Source organism: Rattus norvegicus, chromosome 4 (genome assembly GCF_021556685.1).
Source record: "Rattus norvegicus strain SHRSP/BbbUtx chromosome 4, alternate assembly SHRSP_T2T, whole genome shotgun sequence".
Taxonomy (NCBI): Eukaryota; Metazoa; Chordata; class Mammalia; order Rodentia; family Muridae; genus Rattus; species Rattus norvegicus.
The window spans coordinates 125,430,756-125,453,050 of record NC_141537.1 but is presented as its reverse complement, the minus strand read 5'-3'; the positions used below and the strand labels follow the sequence as shown (position 1 = coordinate 125,453,050).

General features: G+C 50.3%; 1 protein-coding gene and 1 long non-coding RNA gene across 17 annotated transcripts in view; one reads left to right on the top strand and one right to left on the bottom strand.

Moving 5' to 3' along the window:
* Positions 1-14,289, bottom strand: part of Slc6a6 (solute carrier family 6 member 6) — a 73,795-nt gene extending 59,506 nt beyond the window's left edge. For 5 of the 13 annotated variants that reach the window (XM_087656314.1, XM_087656322.1, XM_087656321.1 and 2 more), the window contains exon 1: positions 14,089-14,289. The gene's annotated coding sequence lies outside the window, so the exon portion shown is untranslated. 13 annotated transcript variants of the gene reach the window in all.
* Positions 8,143-22,295, top strand: part of LOC102548902 (uncharacterized) — a 35,619-nt gene continuing 21,466 nt past the window's right edge. The window contains exons 1-5 of one of the 4 annotated variants that reach the window (XR_015686844.1): positions 8,143-8,454; positions 11,614-11,693; positions 16,329-16,544; positions 19,091-19,239; positions 19,576-19,753. This is a non-coding gene — a long non-coding RNA (uncharacterized LOC102548902). Of the gene's footprint in view, positions 8,455-11,613; positions 11,694-12,513; positions 12,856-16,328; positions 16,545-18,462; positions 18,742-19,090; positions 19,240-19,575; positions 19,754-22,295 lie in introns of those variants that run through there. The other 3 variants (XR_015686843.1, XR_015686846.1, XR_015686845.1) reach the window with 3 other exon arrangements.

The window sequence follows — 22,295 nt, the reverse complement described above, 5'->3', positions numbered from 1 at the left end:
GACAACCCAAGTCCTAGTGAATCACCCAACTGTCTTTGTACACTGTGTAGGGCTGCTGGAAGCCCTGACGTCCACAGTAAAGGTCCCAATGAGGGAGATGGCTCAACAGGTTCTTTTTGCTGGCATGCACAGGTAAGCCACTCACTGGACTAGACCAGAAAGCCTACAGCCCTACTAGCTCTGTAATCTGTCCAGGTCCTAGATCTGTCACTGGCTATCCACTATGGAGAGTGTAAGGCTAGACAGAGGAGTGAAGAAGCTCCAAGATTCTCTTTATTACTGTCATCATCGGTATTATTACATTTCAGTGTGTGGCGGGAGGCGGGGGTTTGGGGGGCATGTGGAGATCAAAGGACAACTTTCAGGAGGCTCCTAGGGATTGAATTTGGGTCATCAAGCTTAGGAGGCAGCAAGTTCCTTTGCTGGCTGAGATACCTGGATTGTCCGGCCCCAAGATTCTTAGAAATGGCACAGCCCACCAATTACCACATTAAACTTACTGAGCACCGTCATGCCCAGGAGACCGGCTGGACTCTGCTGCCCAGCAGCTATCGCCTGAGGATGGCCCAAAATCCATCTCCTGAATTTTGATCTACTTGTTTGCATTACATAGCGTATTCAGGGTGACTCCCAGAGCCTTGTGCATGCTCAGTGGGAGCACAATAGGGCTGCACCCCAGACACTTAAAAAAAAAAAAAAAGACAGGGAGTCTCTGTTCTTTAGAACTGGATTTGGGAAACAGACAAGTGGGGGCAGAGCTCTGGGCCTGGCATCTCAGGCCACCCGCAGCGCTGCTGGCCCAGACACAGGAAGGAAGGCCTTTTTCAGCTTTCCTGGACTATAAAAATGTGTAGAATCAGGAAAAGCATTCTTATCAATGGAGATCTAAGATTTCAAGGACACTGTAACTGGAATTAATGGTGATGTACAGGGACGGGGCTGGTAGGTAGGCAGGGGCACCTGTCACACCCCTTATGCTCCACTTCTCCTCTCTGGCAGCAATTCTAGCTTCTTCCACGGCCTGAGCAAAGTTATGGCTGCTCTGTCAGTACATTGCCAGCCTCCCTCCTCAGACCGCTCACTGCCACATACTGAGCACACTGAGCTCAGACACTGAGTCCAAGGTACCATATGGTAGGAACAGTCAACAATTTCTTAAGCACCTACTTTGTACCAGGCTATGTTCAAGGAAAGACTACACCTCAAGAAGCTGAGATCCTTGTTCTTGAGGAGCCCAGAACCCTAAGGTGAGACTGAAACATGAGTGGGAAGTCGCAGAGGTTTCCTCCACTTCCTGGTGGACATTGGCCTACAGAAGCCAAGGTGGGTCAGTAACATCTGCCATGGGTGAGGCACAGAGATGGAAACGAGTTCCTGACTCTCCTGGGCCATGCCAAAGGAAGGGGGAAAACGAACGAGGAAGATGGAGACAGTGTGTTTAAAACACAATTCTCAGCACATTGTTCAAGGGACCTAGAGCAACATCATTCTGTCTGGATAAATCCTGAGCGGTAAGCGGGCCAGCTCATCTCAGATAGATAAGAGGGTCTGTGTGGCTTGCTGGCACTCACATCCAACGTAGGAACAGTCTGAACTGACTTGACCTGATGAGGCACATCTATTGACCTCATCCTATGAGGTATCTGAAAACTGATTTCACATCCTACTTCTGGAGAAGCATGTGGACTAGACCTGGCCAGTCAGAGTTGCTCACTTGTAGACTTGACTACGCCTGGACAATTAGAATAGCAGCCAGAACTCTTGTTAAAAGCACTGGGGGTTGGGGAGCTGGCAAGATGGCTCGATGGGTTAAAGACATTTGTCATATCAGACTGGTGACCTGAGTTCCACCCCCAGAACCCATACAAGGGTGACAGGTGAGAACGGATGTCACAGTTTTCCTATGACCTCCACAAGCACGTCAAGCCATGTGCACTGCCCCCAACACACATATATGCATACACTATGCAACATGCATAATACTAAAGTTATTCTTTAGAAAAAAGAGGAGGAGAAGGAGGAGGAGCAGGAGGAGCAGGAGGAGCAGGAGGAGCAGGAGGAGCAGGAGGAGCAGGAGGAGCAGGAGGAGCAGGAGGAGGTGGTTTCTTCTAAGTTGAGATGGGGTTTCACTAGGGCAGCTAAAGTCCCTCAGGGAGAATGGAGCAGCACTGAGGAACACAGAGCCCCAGAAATGGGGCGGACTAATAACATCTCAGCACCTGAATATAGCCACATCTGGAGGATTCCTAACCTTACCTCTTCAGGTAAATGTATCAGTCAATGTTCTATTTACCTCTAAAGTTAATTTAAACTGATTTTTGCTGCCTACAACCGTAAGAACCCAGTCTTATTAGGGCATAGAGGAACACACACGTAATCCCAACAGTGGAGAGAATGAAGCAGGGAGAACATGAGTTGGAGACTGGCCTGAGCTACCGAGTAAATTTGAGGCCAGCTTGAGCTACATAGAAAAACCTCATCGCAAAAACTAAATAAACACAAGGCTAGAGAGACGGCTCAGGGGCTGAGTGCTTGCTGTGCTTGAAGAAGACTGGAGTTCATTTCCCAATACCCACATTAGGAGGCTCATAACCAACTGTGATTCTGGCTTCAGGAGATCGAAGCCCTCTTCTGGCCTCCTAGGACACTTGTACACACTTGTACACACATATGCATGCATGCATACATACATACATACATACATACATACATACATACATACATACATACATACACATATACACACACATACATACAAAACCATTCACATACCAATATAATTAATTAATTGAATACCTAGGGATACAGCTCATGGGTAGACTGCTTGCCTAGTATGAGCAAGGTCCTGTGTCCATCCTCAGCAATATATTTGTGGGGGGCAGGGAAGGGAGAAGGAGGGGGAGGGATGGAAGGAGGAGGGGGAGAGAGAGAGAGAGAGAGAGAGAGAGAGAGAGAGAGAGAGAGAGAGAGACCTTTGCCCTGGCTTGAATCTGCTGTGTCGTTTTATGCTCATTCCTTATCTATCTGACATTTTGAGCCTATTAGTACCAACATGAGGATGCAGGTGACAGATGACATCTGAGGTTTCCCACAGCCTGCCATTCTACTCATCATGTGTCCATTGCACAGCTTAGGGCTGACCCTCCCCCTCATGCCCAGACTTCACTCCAGGGCACACAGGAAGACATACTACATGTTTAGGTCAGTCCTCACAGGTAGCCTGTGAGACATCTGGAGGGCTCTCCAGAGCAGACTGCGAGCCCCACTCCCAGCTCTGAATGCCAGATGCGGACGGAGCTGCCTAGTCTCTCCTGTGATAACTGGCACTTCTGGTCCAGTGACTACCGTGTTCTAAGAAAGCAAGACTCAATCTGTCTTTTTCTTCCAGTTACTGAATCCTGGTGACCCGTGTAAACATATGTCCCAGGCAGGTAGGAAACTAGACCTCAGGGCCCCTCTCCATCCTCCAATCAGAGCCCAGTTGGAGACAATTCCAGGGGGCATGCAACCTGCCACAAGGGCAGCAACGGTCCTGGGTCAAGGGCTTCTGCTAACCCCCGTGCTAGAATGTTTCTAGATAACCAGAGGCCATGTGAGGGGTGTTCCAGCAAGCCCTGTGCTGTCTTCCAGGAGCTGAGAGCCTCTCAAAGACTCTCCTACACCATTACCACCCCAGCAGGCAACATGCCAGATCCCACGCTGGGGGCCTTGTCCTGACACACTGCCTGGAGCCACCAGGCCTGTCTGCAAGGCCTGGCTGGCCCTGGGCTCTCCCTGACTTACATCCGACTTGGCTGCCTGCAAAAGCCTCCTGCGGCTTTTTGGACCGCCAACACAGCAGAGTAGCAAGCGGCTTCCCCATAGCATCCTTTCCAAAGTGGCACTGGCCCAAGGCCGGCTCAGCCAGCTCCCAGCCCTATGACCTTGAGCCAGTCACCTGCCCCCAGGAAGGCTTTAGGGTTTTCCTGTGCAAAATATGAATGCTAGGGAAATAGAATTTATCATATTATCATCTTCATCTTTTGGAGAAGGGTCTACAGCCTGGGTCTCACTCCCTATGTGGCTCAGAGACTATATTGCCCAAACTCCACACTTCTTCCTCAACCACCCACGTAACTGGACAACAGGTGTACCCACTGTGCGACTAGCTATCTCAGCTAGGCTTTTAAGGCCTACCAAATGCTGGATCCCAACTTAGAGACTCCAACTTGACCCATATTGTGACAGGGAGAAAGCCTAGCATGGTGGTACACACCTGTAATTCCAGCATTCAGGGGGCTAAAGCAGGAGGATCATGAGTTTGTGGCCCTCCTGGGCTGTAGAAAAAAAAAAATCACATCTAAAAACAAAACCTGAGCAGAGCTGGTTTACATGATTTACACCCCACACCACCACAATGAACCACACCTAGTAGCTCCAGGACCTGGTAACAGCAACCGCAAGTCAGGGTAATGCTAGGAAGTTAAGAAAAATTACTAATAGGCTGAGGGGTGGGGGGGAAGATAGAGGCTCAAGGTGGGGCCTCAAGGGGAACTGGTGGAGGTACAACAATAAACAAGGTTTTCCTGGTGGCAGGTTTGGGGCTTCCAAGGATGCTGGCAGAGCCTGGACTCTTTACATTCAAAGGCAGCAAATTATCCTTGGGCTGGAGCCTGTGCCCCAGAACTCAAAATAGGAGTTGACACTAAGGTGTGGTTCTTGCCTAGGGAGGAGACCACTGTGGTGGATCCCAAGTGATTTTCCAGTTCCACCATCCCCCCCCCCTTTTTTAAATGATTTATTTGTATTTCGTGTTCATTGCCTGTATGAGGGTGTTGGAAGCCCTGGAACTGGAGTTACAGACAGCTGTGAGATGCCTCGTGGTTGCTAGGAATTGAATCCAGCTCCCCTGAACCACCAGCTCACACCCAACTCACACCTCCCAGTTCCCCTTTCCAGCCCTCACCTTCTTACAGAAACAGACCCACACTCGTGTACCCTGGAGCTCACCCCAGCATGGACTGGGCATGATCTCAAGGAAGGACAAGCTCACAGTAGTCCCTCACTCAGACAGTACTGACTCAGTGCCCTCGAATCAGAGAAGCAGATGGCTTCTCCCTCCTCCTTTCAGCCAACAAAACACCGCCACGAGAGGTGGTAGGTTCCGAGCCAGTGGGGTTCAGGGACACAAAGAAGCACCACAGCTGCTGCTTAGCACCCTCCAAACCACACCCCAACTGCACACCACACCACCACCGCAGCAGCCCACCATGCCATACTTCCCCTACTGGGCCCTGTTGGGCTATAGAAAAAAATGTCCTACAAAGAAACAATATAAGTATTTTCTATTGCTTCCCAGGACCGGAGCAAAGCCCTTACCTCGGAAGAGTGTCACCCTCAGAACACCCTCCTCCCCCAAAAAATACACAAACCACTTGGCATGGTTAAAAGCTGACAGGGCATGGGAAGGGATATTCCACAAGGGTTGACACAGTTTTCAGGCTCACAACAGGATACCTTTAAAAGAAGCCCACCTTCTACCATGAGAAACGAAAGACAGAAATAGACTCCACAGCAGCAAGGGAAGGGACTGGCAGGCGTGGGGGTTTTTTTTCTCTTCTTTTTTTAAAGATTTGTTCTGATCTATGTTCTCCCACTAATAGTTTAAGCAAACCCACATTGTTCCCAAGGAGATATTCCTTACTAAAAGCTGGTTGCCACAGCTCTGCTCAGCACTACTCTGGAATTCTATTCTCCAAACTGGGATGCCTCCTTTCACAGCAAGGGTCAGGCCATCCTGGGAAATCAGCAAGAGGACAAGTGTAGGTGTACCTCACACTGTGACCCACAGACTTAGGACTCTCTTCCTTATGGTCCACCAAGTGATCTCCTCAAACCCAAGGACCAGAGAGGGATAAGGATGCACCTAGGTCACACAGTAAGCCAGAGGCCAAGGATACCAGCCCTGGCTTTCAATGCTGATTTTATACATTCACCTGCATAACGTTTTTTGCTGGCTATCCATCACTCTTGGCAAGCAGACAGCCCCAGGAGGGTCTGCTTCAGACTGCCCTATTCACTGGTGATATCTGCACAGTCTGGAAGGAATAAGTACCTGCTAGGTGGGTGGATGAGTGGGTCCAAGCCTGGACCAATAGATGTTGAAAGAATAGGCTCTCATTTCAGGATGGGGGTGTACTTCTGTGAGCCACGCCCCTCTGCTAGATGCTGGAGTATCTCCCCTCCTCTCAGTGTGTCCCCAGCTGGTGGTCAGGTGGATATTCCGCAAGCTCACAGAGGTCCAAGATCAGGCCGGGGACAGAGCTCTAGGAGCCCAGGCAGGGAAGTTCAAGTCCACTTTGATTCTTGTGATCTTTGGCTTCCTGGATGTTAAGCACCACCTGGGGTCAAGGAATGGTTCTTGGACCAGAAAGCTTCAAGCTATACGGAGGAGTGGGGAGAAGATGGAGAACAAAGGACTGGGTTCAGCTGAGAACCCCAGCCTACAAGGAGAGGTGAGCCAGATCTGGTAATGATTCTAGCATCAAACTCTTCTTTTGAGTTAGTCACAGAGTTCACAGAGCGCTAACGGAGCCACTGGAAGCCGCTTGAGCAGGAGATCGGCTCAGCATTCCCTCCTAGATGGTACAGAGAGGTGCCCAGAGACATGGCGGGTGGTCAGGAGGCTGGATACCAGGTGCCAGCTGGTGATAGAATGAAGGTCCTTGAAATCATGACCAGCCTTCCATTGGGGCTGATCGGCCCTGGAGCAGGGGCAGAGTCCTCAGAACGGCCCTTTTCCAGCGCCCTTCACCCACTAGGCATGACTGCACAGATCCACAGGCTAGCCACACTTCTCTACCCCCTGCCAAGCATCTAGCAACCTCAGCCTTCGGGCTTTCCATAGGAAGGGGGTTGGTTGATGGAACATGGCAACTAGTAACATTCCACTTCTACCCTGTTACGAGCACCATGGAAACAGGACACTCAGAATGTCCCAGCTAGGAGACCTAGCCTCAAAGCTCCATCTACTAAATGGAGATACCAAGGCTGGGGTGGAAGGGTGGGGGATGGAGATGGGACAAGGTGAACAGACTAACCAACCAGTCCAGGAGACGGGTAGGCTCAGTTAGCAGATGTCTCCTGTCCACTGGATGCCCAACAAGTGTGGGCAGAATGTCCTTCTCGCCCACCCTTCCCCCATGCATCTTAGTCCTGGGCTGACCAGAACAGTTCATCAGTACCAGGCTCCAGGTTCTTCCCCAAGCTCTCTGGGAGTTGGGTCCTGGATTGTGATTCTCTCTCAAGCAGCCTGCCCTTGGGGAGGGGGAGGGTGGCGCTTCCTTCCCGCCCTGTTCCCATTAACTGAGACTAAATAACATCAGGGAAACACTGAGGTGAGGGTCTGGGGTGTGGCTCAGTGGCACAGAACCTGCCTAACTGTAGAAATCCTGGGTTCCAGCCCCAGAAAAGTCGGTTGCACAAAATCTTGCCAGTGTCCTTAACCTACCTCCCAGAAGGGGAGTTTTACATAATCAGAATGGTGGGCACAGCAGAGGCAGGGAAACTGAATAATAGGTAATTTGAAGGCTGGATCTCTTCCAAGGAGAAACACCTCACCAGAGCTCCCAGTCCCTGAGGTGGGTGGGTGGGGCTGGTTAGCTGAGTGATCCCAAAGTCCACAGTCCCTGAACTCCACAGTCAATGGACCACTCTTCCGCACACCTGCGACCTGTTCCCAAGTGCCTGCCCTCAGCATAAAAGGCCTGGGATTGTACATTAACCTCCAGATACTCATCTTCCCCCACTCCCTATGTTGGTCTCCCTCTCCCGAGGGACTGCAAGCCGCCCAGCACCAGACACTGGTTTATTCATTGCTGCCCTTCCGACCCCTGGGATGGTGCCTGACATACAGTAGGTGCTCAGTAAGCATCTGCGGTGCAACCGGTGGTACACACCTGCAGTTTCAGCCACCTGGGAAGCTGAGGCAGGAGAATTGAATGGGTGAGATCCTGTATTTAAAAAGACACGTGTTCCTCCTGTCAGTGGTAAGGGCTCAGGCGGCTGTTCACCTTCAGGGCAAGTTGGAAGTCACTGAGTGAGGCGACACCCTCACTGAGCTGTAGTCTGGGTGGTCAGCTAGGACAGAAGAGGCCAGCGGGTCACAAGCCAAGGATGTGCACAGTGGACCGGCGTGGGCTTGTATGTTCTGCAGTGTGTTCTGCAGGGCATTCTGCAGGGTGGCAGGTCATAATGGGCCATTGTTTGTACAGACCAAGTGGCAGAACCTGGAACAGTACGGTGCTGTTTTTGTTAAAAACAAAACCAAACCACAGCTGGCTGGCTGGCTGGCTGGCTGACTGACCTGCTGAGCAAATCCTTACACCCACAAGGAAATGAAAACGGACCCAGAAAGTGATAAAAGCAGACTGCGTTCCGACAGACACTCCAGGGACCACACAGCTAAAGTTGCATGTGAGAGCAATAGATCGCCTTAAGGTCTTTATTTAGTCATTTTTAGCGTTGGGGATAGAACCCAGGGCCTCACACTTGGCAAGTACACACTCGGTAGCTTATACCCTCAACCTAGCCTTATATATGGATATTTTGTAATGATCTAAAGGGGATACATTTTAGCTTATAACAGTTCTGTATCACTTGAGGTATACAGTTCTTGTAACTAAACATGAATCATTTGGTAGTTTGTCAAATGAAATGGTATGTCCATTCAAAAATCTAGCGCACAAGGTCCGCAGGAGATTCTCTCACAATCCTACACCTACAGACGAAGCATCTGCAGGACAGATGGACAAGCTGTTTTATGGTTATGCCTCTTGCCCAGAGGGCACTCTATAGTATTCGAACACAGAAAGCAATGACCTCCAGTTTACACTGCTTTCTATCCCCCTCACACATAATCAAGATAAAGTTTAATTTATAAATTAGTCATTCTGAGAGCAACGGCTCATAATAAAACAGAACTATAACCCTATGCTGTCATAAAATGTATCCAGCAACACATGAAACTGCTCATTTCTGGAATTTTCCATTTAACAGTCAGTGCTACGGTTAGCCATACATAATGCACACATACATACAGTACCAGGATTACAAGGGTGATTCACCATGCCTGGCACAAATCCACTGATATGAGGAGGTGACTTGGCAAAATTCATTCACAGTGACAGACATCTCAAAGTGACTCTCTTAAGGGGCGGAGAGGGCTGGGGATGTGGTTCAGTGGCATAGTGTCTGACAAGCAAGGGTGAAGTCCTTATCCCCTCCTCAAGCAGAAAAGCAAGGCGTGGAGGAGCTAAAGAGAAACCATTGCAGAAAAGACAGCCGCTGTGTGAGCAGGAGAACGTAAGCACAGGTCCCCAGCACCAAACTGAAAGGGCAGACGTGGCCCTACACTCATGCAGTTCCAGCCCTGGGGGAGGGGGCACAAAGATGGGAAGATGGTCGCTGGCTGCCATCCTAGTGCCAGGTTCAGTGAGAGACCCTGTCTCAAAATAATAATAATAATAATAATAATAATAATAATAATAATAATAATAACAACAACAACAACAACAACAACAGCAACAACAACAGTAAAGGAGAAAGGGAGCTGATGTGGAACTCTAGCCTCCACACACACATGTATACACATGAACATATCCACACACATGCATGCACACCACACACAAAAGGTAGAAAGCAACTGAAAAGACACCTAATGTTGATCTCTGACCCCCAACAAGTACACACTCCCCATATACATCAACACACACATGTTTATACACAAACACATGTACAAACATAGGGATTTTTTTTTTATCTTGGTCTGGGTGGTAGTTACACTGATGTCCAAAGCATCTCTGCTTTGGATACTTCAATTTTAATTTAATTGGGGGGGGGGGGTGCACCAGAGATCAAACTCAGGTTAAGCACACATTTTACAGTCCTAGACCCTTGAGCTATCCTTTTCCTTTAAAAAAATGTCATTATTATTTTATGTATCATATGTGGAATGCCAGGATCTCATATGGAGGTCAAAGGAGATCACTGTGGAATTCGCTATTTCAAACATGGGATCTGGTGATCCTGGCAAGTTATTTTACCTGATGAGCCATATCTCAGGCCCCAGATGCTTTTTAAAACTCCCAGGGAAGAGTTAGACACATCTGTAATCCCAGAACTTGGAAGCCCAAAGCAGGAGGATTGTAGCAAATTTCCAGGCCAGCCTGGGCTACATAATAAATTCCAGGTCAACCCCCCTCCCCCCACGCACAACCAAAAAGGACAAACATTTCTATCTTCCTGCCTCTGGGCCCCCACCCCGCCTAAGCCCAGCCTCAGCTCATGTTTCCAAAAGAATCCTTTAACCCAAAGTGGTCTGAACGGAGAGCCCCGCCCCCTTCAGATCTGCCCATAACCTTCCCTAAAGATGCCAGATCTGCATGCTCCAGAGAGGTGGAAACCAGCAAGTTAATGGCCTGGTACCTGTTAAACAGGGTGTCCAGGCTTCACCTGATGTTTACAGAAAGAACTTGGGGCCAGATTCACTGGCCCAGAAAAAGCTTTGTGCCCTGTCCAATGATAGGCCAGTAGGCAGTCACCCTTGATCTCTGGAGCCCAACCCAGCTCCTTGCTCACCATTAGGGAGTCTCTCTCCCCAGGCACCAGCCTTGATTGACTCCTGCTACTGTCCCCAAATGCTGTTCAAACCTATTTGTCTTCCTGTTGCTCTCCTGATAGCTATAAGCCTGAAAGGCATAGCCCTCCATCACCTGGCTCTGGCCTCATCTATTCATGGCCTCTCTCTTACTGAGACCCTATAGACATGTTCTATAAGCACACTTAGCTATTTCATGTCACAGCACATTTAAACCCTCTGCGTCTCTGCCCACCAGGCCAGCCCGCCCTGCCTCTCTGTCCATAAGAAGCATTGATTCCAACATCACTGCCTCACCAAGCACACACTGGGTCACAGGCTCTTAAGTCTTCCTCAAGGCAACCATGCATAGCTGTGGTCACTGCAGCAGCCCCTCCCCCTAGGTTATTAGTGCCTCAGAGCCAACATTCTACCCCAAATCCAGTGCCTGCCCAGGGCTGACCTGAGCCAAGGTTTCTTAACCACCTAAATGAGGCACATTAAGAAAGAGCCCTAGTGCGGGGTTGGGGATTTAGCTCAGCGGTAGAGCGCTTGCCTAGCAAGCACAAGGCCCTGGGTTCAGTCCCCAGCTCCGAAAGAAAGAAAGGAAGAGAGAGAGAGAGAGAGAGAGAGAGAGAGAGAGAGAGGAAGGAAGGAAGGAAGGAAGGAAGGAAGGAAGGAAAGAAAGAAAGAAAGAAAGAAAGAAAGAAAGAAAGAAAGAAAGCGAGCGAGCCCTAGTTCTCACCCAGGGTATGGATGCTCCTGGACCGTAGCTACTCCTCACAATGCACAGATTCAAACTTCTTTGGCTGGGGTAAATTGACAAGCGCCAAGAAGCAAACTGCAGAGTCTGACTCTTGCCTACAACCACTGCCAAAATCGGTCAACACAGCTGGAACCCCAGGCCAACCTTCTATTCCCACCCAGATGCCAGCAATGGCATTAGCTGGGAACACTCCAGGGAGTCCCTGTGATTGACAGCTCTTTCCTGTGTCCAGGAATGTGCTCAGTGACTCATGGCACCTTATCACTGAGACCTTTGGAAACTTTTGGAGAATTAAACCTCTCACAAGTCAAGGTAAGAAATGGGGACCCCCAGTGCCAGGCGGCCTCTGGGTGGGGTGGGGTGGGGACGGGGTGGCACAACACCTGCTGCAGCCATAGATAGTAGCTGGGCTCCACTTAAAGGCGCAGAGAAGCAAGAAGGAATCCGAGGTACTAAGGACCCTCCCCCCATACACCCTCCAGCCCTAAGGACCAGAAGACCTTTGTCTTTCATTTTCTCCAGAACCTGCTCCACCTTAATGTTCCCAACTTAATGTCCCCAACAAATCGGTGCCCCAAGCACTGTGAAGCCTAAATGCATAGCTGGCCACAGCAAAACTTTTGGAAGCCCAATTCTGTACAGGCTCCTAGGCAGCTCTCAATTAGCCCATCTGTAGAATGGGCTCTTCCCCAGACCCCCCTGAGCCTCCGGATGCCACCAAGCAGATGTGGGTACAGAGGGGGCTAGAAAGTCAGGGAGCCTGACCACAACAGAGCTACAGGCAATACCAGGGTATTCCCAAAGGACAAAGGCTCTCTCCGGACAGCACCATGGCTCTTGCCACATACCACAATGACCCAAGACCTCGTGACACCCTCTAATCAGCAGCTCTAGAGCCGAGCCCGGCTTTACAGCTTACCACAAGCTTATTCAGCCTCATCTCCCTCAATCCCTTCAAGGACAAGGCGAGGCTGGCCTTAGCGTCCTTGTCGCCAGGACAGCCAAGCCCAAGCTAAGAGAACTACCCAAGGTCACCATTGAGAGGGACACATAGTCTTTCTGGGGACAAGCACTGACTCTTGGATCCCTGGTTGACATATCCAATGGGTAGTAAGCCCCACCCATTTTACAGGTGAAGAGACTGAGGACAAGAAACATTGCCCAAGGTTAGCTGGGTGGCTGAACCAAGATCTAAGGCAACCTCCAACCATCTGCCAATACCATCCTGTTATGGGTTCTCAGCTGGTGCCTAGGTTCCCCCTCTAGCCACCCACCATCATCTTGCTAAAACACCTCCCTTTCACCCCCCACTCCCCGATGACTCCCTGGTAAAGAGGGAGGCAGGCAGGCCGTTGCTAAGCACTCACCAGCTCTCTCATAAAAATAAACTCCTTCTGGCTTAGAGACTCTGGGTGAGATCCCCTCCCTACCAGCAACAAAAAAACAAAAAATTTTTTTTCTTTTAATTTAAAAAAGATCTCTATGACATTTATTTGAAAGCTAGCTGTGCCAAATCGGAGGCCAATTTACTGACATCCAAATGGAGCCACGTGCTACTAAACCGCAGTCGGAAGACCCTCCGGGTCAAGCGCCTGGGCAGTCTTTGAGATGATTTATTTCTCCAGGCAGGAAATGGGGGCCCCCGGCTGTCTCCCAAGCCTTTGGGGCTGGTCCTGGAGAAGGCAGGGATCTGGCAGAGGCCAAGCAGTGACCAAAATAGCCAGGTCGGTGGCCCTGCTGAGCACACGCCTCCCTTGCACCCAGGATAGTCTAGGCTGAGGCTTTGGGACTGTAGGACCTGTTCCTGAGACTGGTTCCTTGTGTGGCTTCCCCAGTGGGAGCGGACCAGAATCTCCCACCCAAAAGAGGAACCTATAAAGGGAAGGGGAGCAGCCTAGAGGAAGATGTGTCCAGCTGGTGCTTGCTTCCCACTGCCCATTACCCCTGGCTGTCGCTCCGGGCCTCAGTCTGCTACTCAAACCTAGGGGCAGCTGTCACTATCACCTGCGCGCCACACCCAGACAGCACCTGGAGCCATACCTCCCTTTTACCTCTCCTAAATACTACGGAGAACCAAAGATGCCAATTGGGCCCACTGGGCACAAGGAATGTCCTCTTGGGTACAGCCGAAAGACACTAGACTTGCCCACAACCAGGGACCCAGGGGATACAGCCACAATCAGGGACACACACGTGCACACAGCTAGCGTTCCGGAGACACAGACGCACGTACAGGTTCGCATAGGCAAGGTGTGTGTGTGTGTGTGTGTGTGTGTGTGTGTGTGTGTATCAGGAGACAGAGCCACACGGCCACACTACACTCAGGTAAGGCAGCCCAGGGCATTGAAAATATCACACACCCCGGGGCGCACATGTACACGGCTGCCTAGGGTGGAGAAACAGCCACCCTCAGAAACAGAGATATCCAGGGAAAAGGAGACACTCTCCGCGGGACACACACACACACACACACACACACACACACACACACACACACACACCTGCCGCTGCACCAGTAGCCCCAGCCCCTTCGCCAGGGAAACAATAACTCCCTCTCCAGCAGAGCGGAGCAGGAGACCCTCGTTCCCTCCCTTAGGGGTGAAGGGGATGAAAGAGCGCGGGGAGGCCAGACCCGCAGGGACGCGGTGAGGTGGCGAAGCGCGGCCCGGGGAGGGGGCTGCAGTCGCGGCCCGCACGCCCTGGGTACCTGGGTGGCTAAGCCCACAGCGGATGGCCCGGCCCGAGGCTGGCGGGATTGGCGGCGATCGCGGCGTTGGCGGCTTGGCACGGGAGTTCAGCAGCAGCCAGGTCCCGGAGTACGACGCTGGCGGCGGCGCGGAGGAAGCGGTAATTTATAAGCGGCTTCTCCCTGACCTCGCGTGTCTGTTGTCTGAACAGGCAGCTCTCCGCATCACCCATCCTGCTGGGTGGAAAAATACCAGCTTGGCCGGGCCTGGGCGGGGCCTAGGGCGGGGTCTGGGCGGTCAGCCACGCCCACACACAGGACACACACACACACACACACACACACACACACACACACGCATGCACGCACGCGCGCAGGAGCTCGGACACACAAAGAACCCGGGCTCGCCTCGTCGAGCGCGCGCACCCATCCTCATGCTCCATCAAAACGCTGGTAGCAAATGGCCCTGCTCAGGCCTCTCATGCAGGCGATGAGGCATTAGAGACCCAGACCCTTGGCTCGTCACCTTCCTTGATAGCCATTAGCACACCACAGCGCTCTCTAACACATCCACCTAGGTCTAAGGACGAGCCCTGGGGCTCCCGTAGCAGCTAGGTCTATGCCAGAATCTGCCCCTCCTCCCCCCTCCCTCCCCAACTCGGAGTCCTCCCTGGCCAGTGTGAAACTCTGCGAGCCTGGCTGAGCTGCTGTGGAAATGATAATGGGGGCCAAGTCCCTCCCGGCCCACATGAGGCTGTCTTTTTGAAGCTCCCCTGACTTTGTCGTGGCTGTGTGACATCAGGCAAGTTCCCCAGACCTTCTGTGTCTTGGTTTCCTCATCTGTAAAACGGAAATAAAAATAGTGGAACTCATCACTTCTGGCTGCTGGGAGGGTCCAAGGTTAACAGTGTAAAGAGTCTGAACAGGACACCAGGCACCTAAGAAGTGCCAAACGAGTGTCAGCAAATGTGACTATTTTTAAATGGAGATGGGGAGTGTGCCATTATTCTTGTCCTTATTTGAATGAGCATGTCCTCCTTCTGATTGTACACACCACAGCCTGGCTGAGCCTGAGGTGGCGCTGTGTGACCTTCAGTAAGGCCTTCCCCTCTCTGCCCACTTCCTTTTCTTTCCTCTCCACTCTCTCTCTGCACACAAGTAGCATGTCTATCTTGCCTCTTCAACTGAGAATAAAAGCCTCAGACCTGGCCAGCCTGAACCCATTGTCCTAGGCTGGCACAAGACACCAAGAAGCAAAATAAAGAGGTAGTGTGACTCGTGCCTTTAATCCCAGCACTGGGAGGCAGAGGCAGGCAGATCTCTGAGTTCAAGGCCAGCCTGGTTTACAGAGTGACTTCCAACAGGGCTATACAGAGAAAACCCGTCTTAAAAAAAAAAAAAAAAAAATCCAGACTCACATGTCACTACCCACAGCACAAAGGGCTGAGACCAAGGGGTAGATCGGAGAGTAGAGAAGTAACTGGTTTGAACCCAGAGCAGACTTTAGGAAGCCCAGAACCTTTGGGCAGGCAGAGGGGTGGAGGAGGGGAGCAGAGGAAGCAAGGGCTGCAAGGCTGCAAGGGCCTGCAGGCATGGTGTCACAAGACTATACCGAGAGCCAGGGCAGGGGAGGCCACAGAGGCTCGGCAGGTCCAGGGATACGATTCGGAAAGCCTGGGAAGGCCAGAGTCTAAGAATGATAGGCACAGTATCTCCCAAGTGATGACTGTGAGGAATGGAAGGATGTGGCTCAGGCATTCATCAGCCTTCCTTTTCTGTAAAGTCAGCTCTGTGAGCTGGGAGATCTGGTCCTTGAACTCCAAGTACACAAGGCTTCGCAGGCCTGGTGCACAGAAGGTGCTCAACTACACTTTATTTATGTATTTATTTATTATGTTTTGAGATAGGAATGCCACTACATTGCCTGGCCTGGCCCCAAATTGTTGGACTTCAAGTCACCCTCCTACTGCAGAGCCCTTGGGTAACTGGGGTCACAGCTGAGTGACATTTGGGTCACCGCACCTACTATATTTATTTATTTAGTTTCCTCTCTTTAGCACTTTCCTGGCTGGTAGAATTCACTTCGTGTAAACAAGTTCAACCTGCCCCTCCCCAGATCATCCTTGTGAGCTCAGCACTGCTATTTCTCCCACTTCACAGAAAGGAAAACTGAGCCACTGAGAAAATAACTAGCCTGGGGGATGCTTGGCCAGTGAGTCACAGAGCTGGAATCTAAACCTAGACCATCTGTTTGTTTCCAGGGAGGGGGCTTTGGGAGAACCCAGCCCCAGGCTTTCGGTGCACAGGATCAGTCAGGCGTATGAACTCAGTATGTGAGAGGCCATGGACTGTCAGAGCAGTCACAAGTCTCAAGCAGGGCAGCCTGCGCTGAATCCAGCCCCAGATACTCCGCTGCTTTGCCTGTGCTGGGCTCCATCCACCGTGATTTGGGTTCATTGCCAGGAATCAAAATAGAGGTGACTTTGCATATATGAATCCATGTACCCTCCACTGCTCAGCTGCTTAGGCAGAACTCCTTAGAACCTAGGAGTCTGGAGATGGCCTGACAACATAAGGACACTGTCTCTTTAAAAAAAAAACTTCAGGCTGTGGGGTGGTGGTGGTGTACTACTTTAATCCACTTGGGAGGCAGAGGCAGGCAAATCTCTGAGTTCTAGGCTAGCCTGGTCTACAGTTATTATTATTATCATTATTATTAGTAGTAGTAGTAGTATTATAGGTGTTATAATTATATTATAATTTATATAAAATAATCTATATTACAATAATCTTATTATTTTTATTTTGATCTGGGCATGGTGTTATATACCTTTGAACCCAGAGGGCAGAGGAAGTTGAATCTCTGTGAGTTCAAGGCCATCCTGGTGATAGTGAATTTCAGAGTAGCCAGGACTACATAGTAAGAGTCTGTCTCAAAGAATTTGCTCAGACACAACAGTACATACCTGTAATCCCAGCATCTAGGAGATAGAGGATCAAGAGTTCAAGTCCAGGGCTGGAGAGATGGCTCAGCGGTTAAGAGCACTGACTGCTCTTCCAGAGGTCCTGAGTTCAAATCCCAGCAACCACATGGTGGCTCACAACCATCTGTAATGAGATCTGATGCCCTCTTCTGGCGCGTCTGAAGACAGCTAGAGTGTACTCAACGTATATAAAACAAATAAATCTTAAAAAAAAAAAAAAAAAGAGTTCAAGTCCAGCCTTGGAGATGGAGAGCTCGAAACCAACCTTGGCTATACAAGATCCTGTGTCAAACAATTTAAAAATAAAATAAAATAAAATAGAGGGCCAGTGAGATAGAACAACAGAGCTCCAATTGCTCTTGCAGAAGGCCAGAGTTTAGTTCCCAGCCACCCACATCAAGCAGCTCATAATCACCTTTTAACTCCAGTCGTAGAGGATTTGATGCCGTCTTGTAGACTATGAGGACACCTGCACATACCTACACACACACACACACACACACACACACACACACACACACACACACACACAGACAAACACAGGTGCAGAGAGATAAAGACAGAAACAGATAGACAAAGAAACAGACACACACACAGAGTTTAAAGACTGAGGCAAGAGCATTGGCTGTAATTTAATAAGATCCTGTCTCCAAGAACAAAACGAGGGCCAGCAAGATGGCTCAGCAGGCAAAGGCAATTGCTCCAAAGGAGATCCAACCTGAGCTACAGCTCTAGAAACTATATGATAGGAGAGGGCCAACTCTGACCTCTACACACATTGTGGTATGCACAGGCACACATGCACACATGCATGCATGAATGAATGAATGAGTAAAAAGAACTTAAAAAGGAAATTCTGGAATCTCTTGAAAATTGTCAGAGCAGGCCCCTTGCTCACCCACAGATATCTAGCACTGAAGGGTCTGTTCACACGGTGGAACATGAGCTCTCCAGAGAGAGATCATAGTTACTCCTTAGCTTGTAAATGTCTCCATGTCACTAACTGGTCCTGCAGGAGGCTTAGCTGAGACCCAGACCCAGGCCAGAGGTGGGAGCTGGAAACCAGAGTTGGGCACACAGGAAACCCAAACCATTGGCGCTTAGAAAGTCCTTCAAGAAAAAGTAGGTAGAAGTTCCTTCCATGAGCCAATATTGGCTGACATTCCAATGGGACTAACTTCTCATTTCAGAAATGAAAAATCAGTGTTCAGGCAGAGTTCCTGAGGACGTGCCCAGGGTGACATCCAGGTTTCAGGCTTTCAGTCCCTGGCTATTACTGCAGTGAATGAGATTTGTAAAATGCCACTGAGAATACATTATTCAGAAGCTCTTGATAGTGACATCAAATCGATCAGGGCTTTGAACAGAACCCACTTGACCCTGTCAGAGAATCTCCTGTCCTATCTGTCAGGTCACCAAGAGTAGCCACAATGCTGGGGGAGGCACAGCACATGCTGGGCCATCTGGCTGGCTTCGGAAGTCCACTTGGCACCAACCCTGCAAAGGATCGAGGATCGTCTTGGCCAGCCTCATAGGATTCAGAGCACCATGCCCCAGCATAACCCCGAAGAGACAAACAGGGCTATTAGGCCGTGCGTGGGTGGTCCTCTTCGCAGCCACATCACTCTGTCCTAGGGATACCTTCTGCATTGTGTTCAATGTCTGGCAATATACCAGTGATCACACCATAGAACCTGATCAGAGTCCCCTGGCTCTCGGGAATCTTCCTCTTGCCTGCTTGCAAATCCTACATTCATCTATCATGGGCTGTGTGACCTACAGTGAAGAACACAACCACCAATGTGTACTTCATTGTCCTAATCTATACAACCAGACTAAACAAAACACCAGTGTACCACCCCGCCCCCGCTGTGAGGATCCAGTAGAGATGATTCATGGGAAGCAATGAATAGGGTCTCTGGCACAGTCTACCACTGGGCATGTAGAAGTGCTCCTCCTACCCATATGCCCCAGTATAGAAGTGCTGAGGTCTTTCCACTTCTGAGCCTTCACTCACGCTGTTTCTTTCCCACCCAAAGCATGCCCACTAGCCTGCTGCAGCCTGGGACTCAGCCAAAGCTGGAGCCCCAAGCAGGAAGCACCCAGGAGGCTGGCTCCCTAGCAGTGCCCGGCATGTGGCTAGCGCAGAGGATCATGGGAAACCATTGCCGGATGTGGTCTTGGGGAGGTAAGTCCCTGAGCCCCACTTCCTCCTCTCAGAGGGAGCAGACTGCTCCAGAGTCAGGGAGGGAATGTATCAGGGATAGAGGCGTAGCTGTGGGGGACCAGGGACACTTGAGCAAGTGCACACTGCCGTGGCCGTGGCCGAGCCAGCTCCTTGGGGGTTACTGCAGGGCCCTCTTTCTTCCTGGTCTTCTCCTACCGGTATCCCGTCTCCACTCCCCAAGAAAAACATAGGAGGGCACCACCGCCGTAGAAAACAGCTTGGCAGTTCTAGATAAGGTTAGAAAATTCTAGTAAGGCTGAACCCTTGGCCTCTGAGCTAACTACGCTACACGCCCAGGTATTGCCACGAGGAATCCTGCCCCCTTGTACAAGGATGAATGGCTGCACAATTCATGGCAGCTAAAAATGGAAACAGCCTGGTTGTATCAACAGGAAAATAGAAGCTGAGTGATTGCAGCTCTAGCAAAAGGACTCCTGGGATGCGCAGAACCACGAGGGAGCTCTGAATGCACCGGGTGAGAGAAGCCAGACTCCCTGCGGTTTCATTTATATGGAAAAATCAAGACCGAATTGGAGAGCCAGGGCTACCTGAGGGGAAGGGAAAGACAAAGCCCAGAGAACCCTGGGAGGGATGGACTCTAGGGCCTGACCCTACAAGGTCACACAAGTGTTTAGGTTTGGATATCTGAATGCTTTTTCCGGGGAGGTGGGGGGTGAGGGTGGAGGGGTGGGAGGGGGAGGATTCCCAGGTCTTTGATTCTACAGTCCCTGCCCCCACCCCGTTCTTTTTCTCATCCCGCTATGGATCACAATATTTAGCCAAGGGGCTGGAGGGATGTCTCCGAGGTTAAGAAGAATATTGCTCTTGCAGAGAACAGAGTTCAGATCCCAGTGCCCACCTCTAGGGACTCCCATAAGTCTGTAACTACCTGCGGGTGACCTGGTACCCTCTTCTGACCTCCAGCACCAAGCACATACCCACTAACAGACACACATATATACAAATATTTTTTTAATCCTTAAAAACCAATGTTAAGCAAGAAGAAAAAAAAAGGACTGCCTTGAGCTGGGAATATAGTTCAGTAGACACAGTGCTTGCCCAGAACTCACAAAGCTCTGGGTTTGGTCCCAACACTACATAAACTGGACTTGGTAGCAAGGAAAACTGCATTTCTACTGAACATACACAGAAAATGTTCCTGTTATTATTCCCTGAAACATTTGGTAGAATAACTTAATGCAGCATTTATAGTGTATCATGTTATTACAGTTATTATTTGATGGCAATGCCTCCAAGAACCAAGGTCTGGCACAGACAAGGCAAGTGCCCTGCAGGGAGGCCTCCACAGCCCACCTAGAACTGACTAACAGTGTTCAGAGAAGATCAGGTGAGGTTACAAAAATCACCACCTCACCACTACTATATACAAACATTTATAGATAGAGGGAAGGGATGCCACAGAGCCTGAAGATAGAAAAGACTTTAAAAGTTTTTCACACACACACACACACACACACACACACACGACTCCTGGCACTCCTCTGCTTCAGAGCCTTTGCACCACAGCTCTCTAACGCAGGGTATTTTCCCCCTCAACCCTTCTCAGGTGACTCCTATGACCCTGGCTAACACCCTTGGGGCTCAGCTCTTTTGTCTCCCACCTGGTTTTTCAGCTAGCCACCTGTCCATAGTCCTGAGTCTCCTGTAGGGAGTGGTTCTGCTGCTCTGGTCATGAATGACTGTTGAAGGACCTGTTCCCCAATTGGTTTAGGGGAGATTTAGAGATGTTGAATTGAAAGTGAAGATAAGGCCACGTTAGCCGTGGGAAGCTTAAAGTGTCTGGCCAAAAAAAAAAAAAAAAACCCATATTAAAACTAAGTGTGTGTGTGTGTGTGTGTGTGTGTGTGTGTGTGTGTGTGTGTGAGATCCTCAGATCCGGGATGGCTTCTGGGTGTGTGCAAGAGTGCATCCAGCCAGGAACACAGAGCAGAGCAGTGTAGCAAAAACTACACGCAACAGTCTCCCAGACCCACGGCCTGTGTCCTTCCTTATTTTCAGTCAACCTTGGATACCCAGGTGACCATTTCCCATCCTTTGCCCACTGGCCTGTTTCTATATGTTCCCACTGTTCTACTGCCTATTCCTTGTGGACAGGGCTAGTCTGTGGTTACAGCGCAGCGTCCTGGAGCCTACAGCAGTACTCGCCCACACTGCACTTTGGATGGAGCAGCCCTGCCTGCAGTCACACAAACTACCACACGTGTGCTCAGGACAGAAGGGGCCAGTCTTCAGCACTATGCATACGAGTCCATCCACAGAACCCCTTCCTCTCCTTACCTTCCCTGCAGGCCCCTGAATTCATGTCCTGAACAGATCTTGAGGGGCCTCACTTTCCCCATACGTGGCAAGTTTCACCCGCCTCTCACAAACTGAAATTCAAAAGGTGTCAGTTAATCTCCAGATTATTACCACCGTGAAGATGTGATTGAATCAGTTTGGGGTAGGGATAGATTTCCTATTTTCTTTCTATCTTGGGATACAGGGACCCAGGCCCATTCCAAGTGGCTTCTTAGGTCACTTGGATTCAGCAGTGCAGAAAGGGGTCTTCAGAGGCTGGCCCCAAGCCAAGATATGAAGGAACTGGGATGTGAAAGAGAGTATTAGTCTCCACCCAAACTTCCTGAGTCTGAAACTAGGGTGGATGTGGAGAGGTTGATCCCACGAGGGAAACTCTTTAGGGGTTTCCCTGATGCTCAAGTTTGAGAGCCACTGCTCTGGGAAGTAGACTGGTTCTGTCTGTCTGTCTAAATTTTTATGAGTATTTTGCCTCTAGGCATATATTTGCACCACGTATGCTCTTGGTGCTAAAGAGGGCACGAGGTCCCCTGAAACTGGAGTTATAGGAGATTGTGAAGCACCGTGTGGATACTAGAACTAACATCTGGGTCCTCGGTAAGAGCAGCAAGTGCCGTTAATCACTCCACCATCTCTCCAGCCCCTGAGCAGGTGCTTTTTGCCTCAGCAGCTCACAGAAGCACCCACTCGGATAGTTTAAG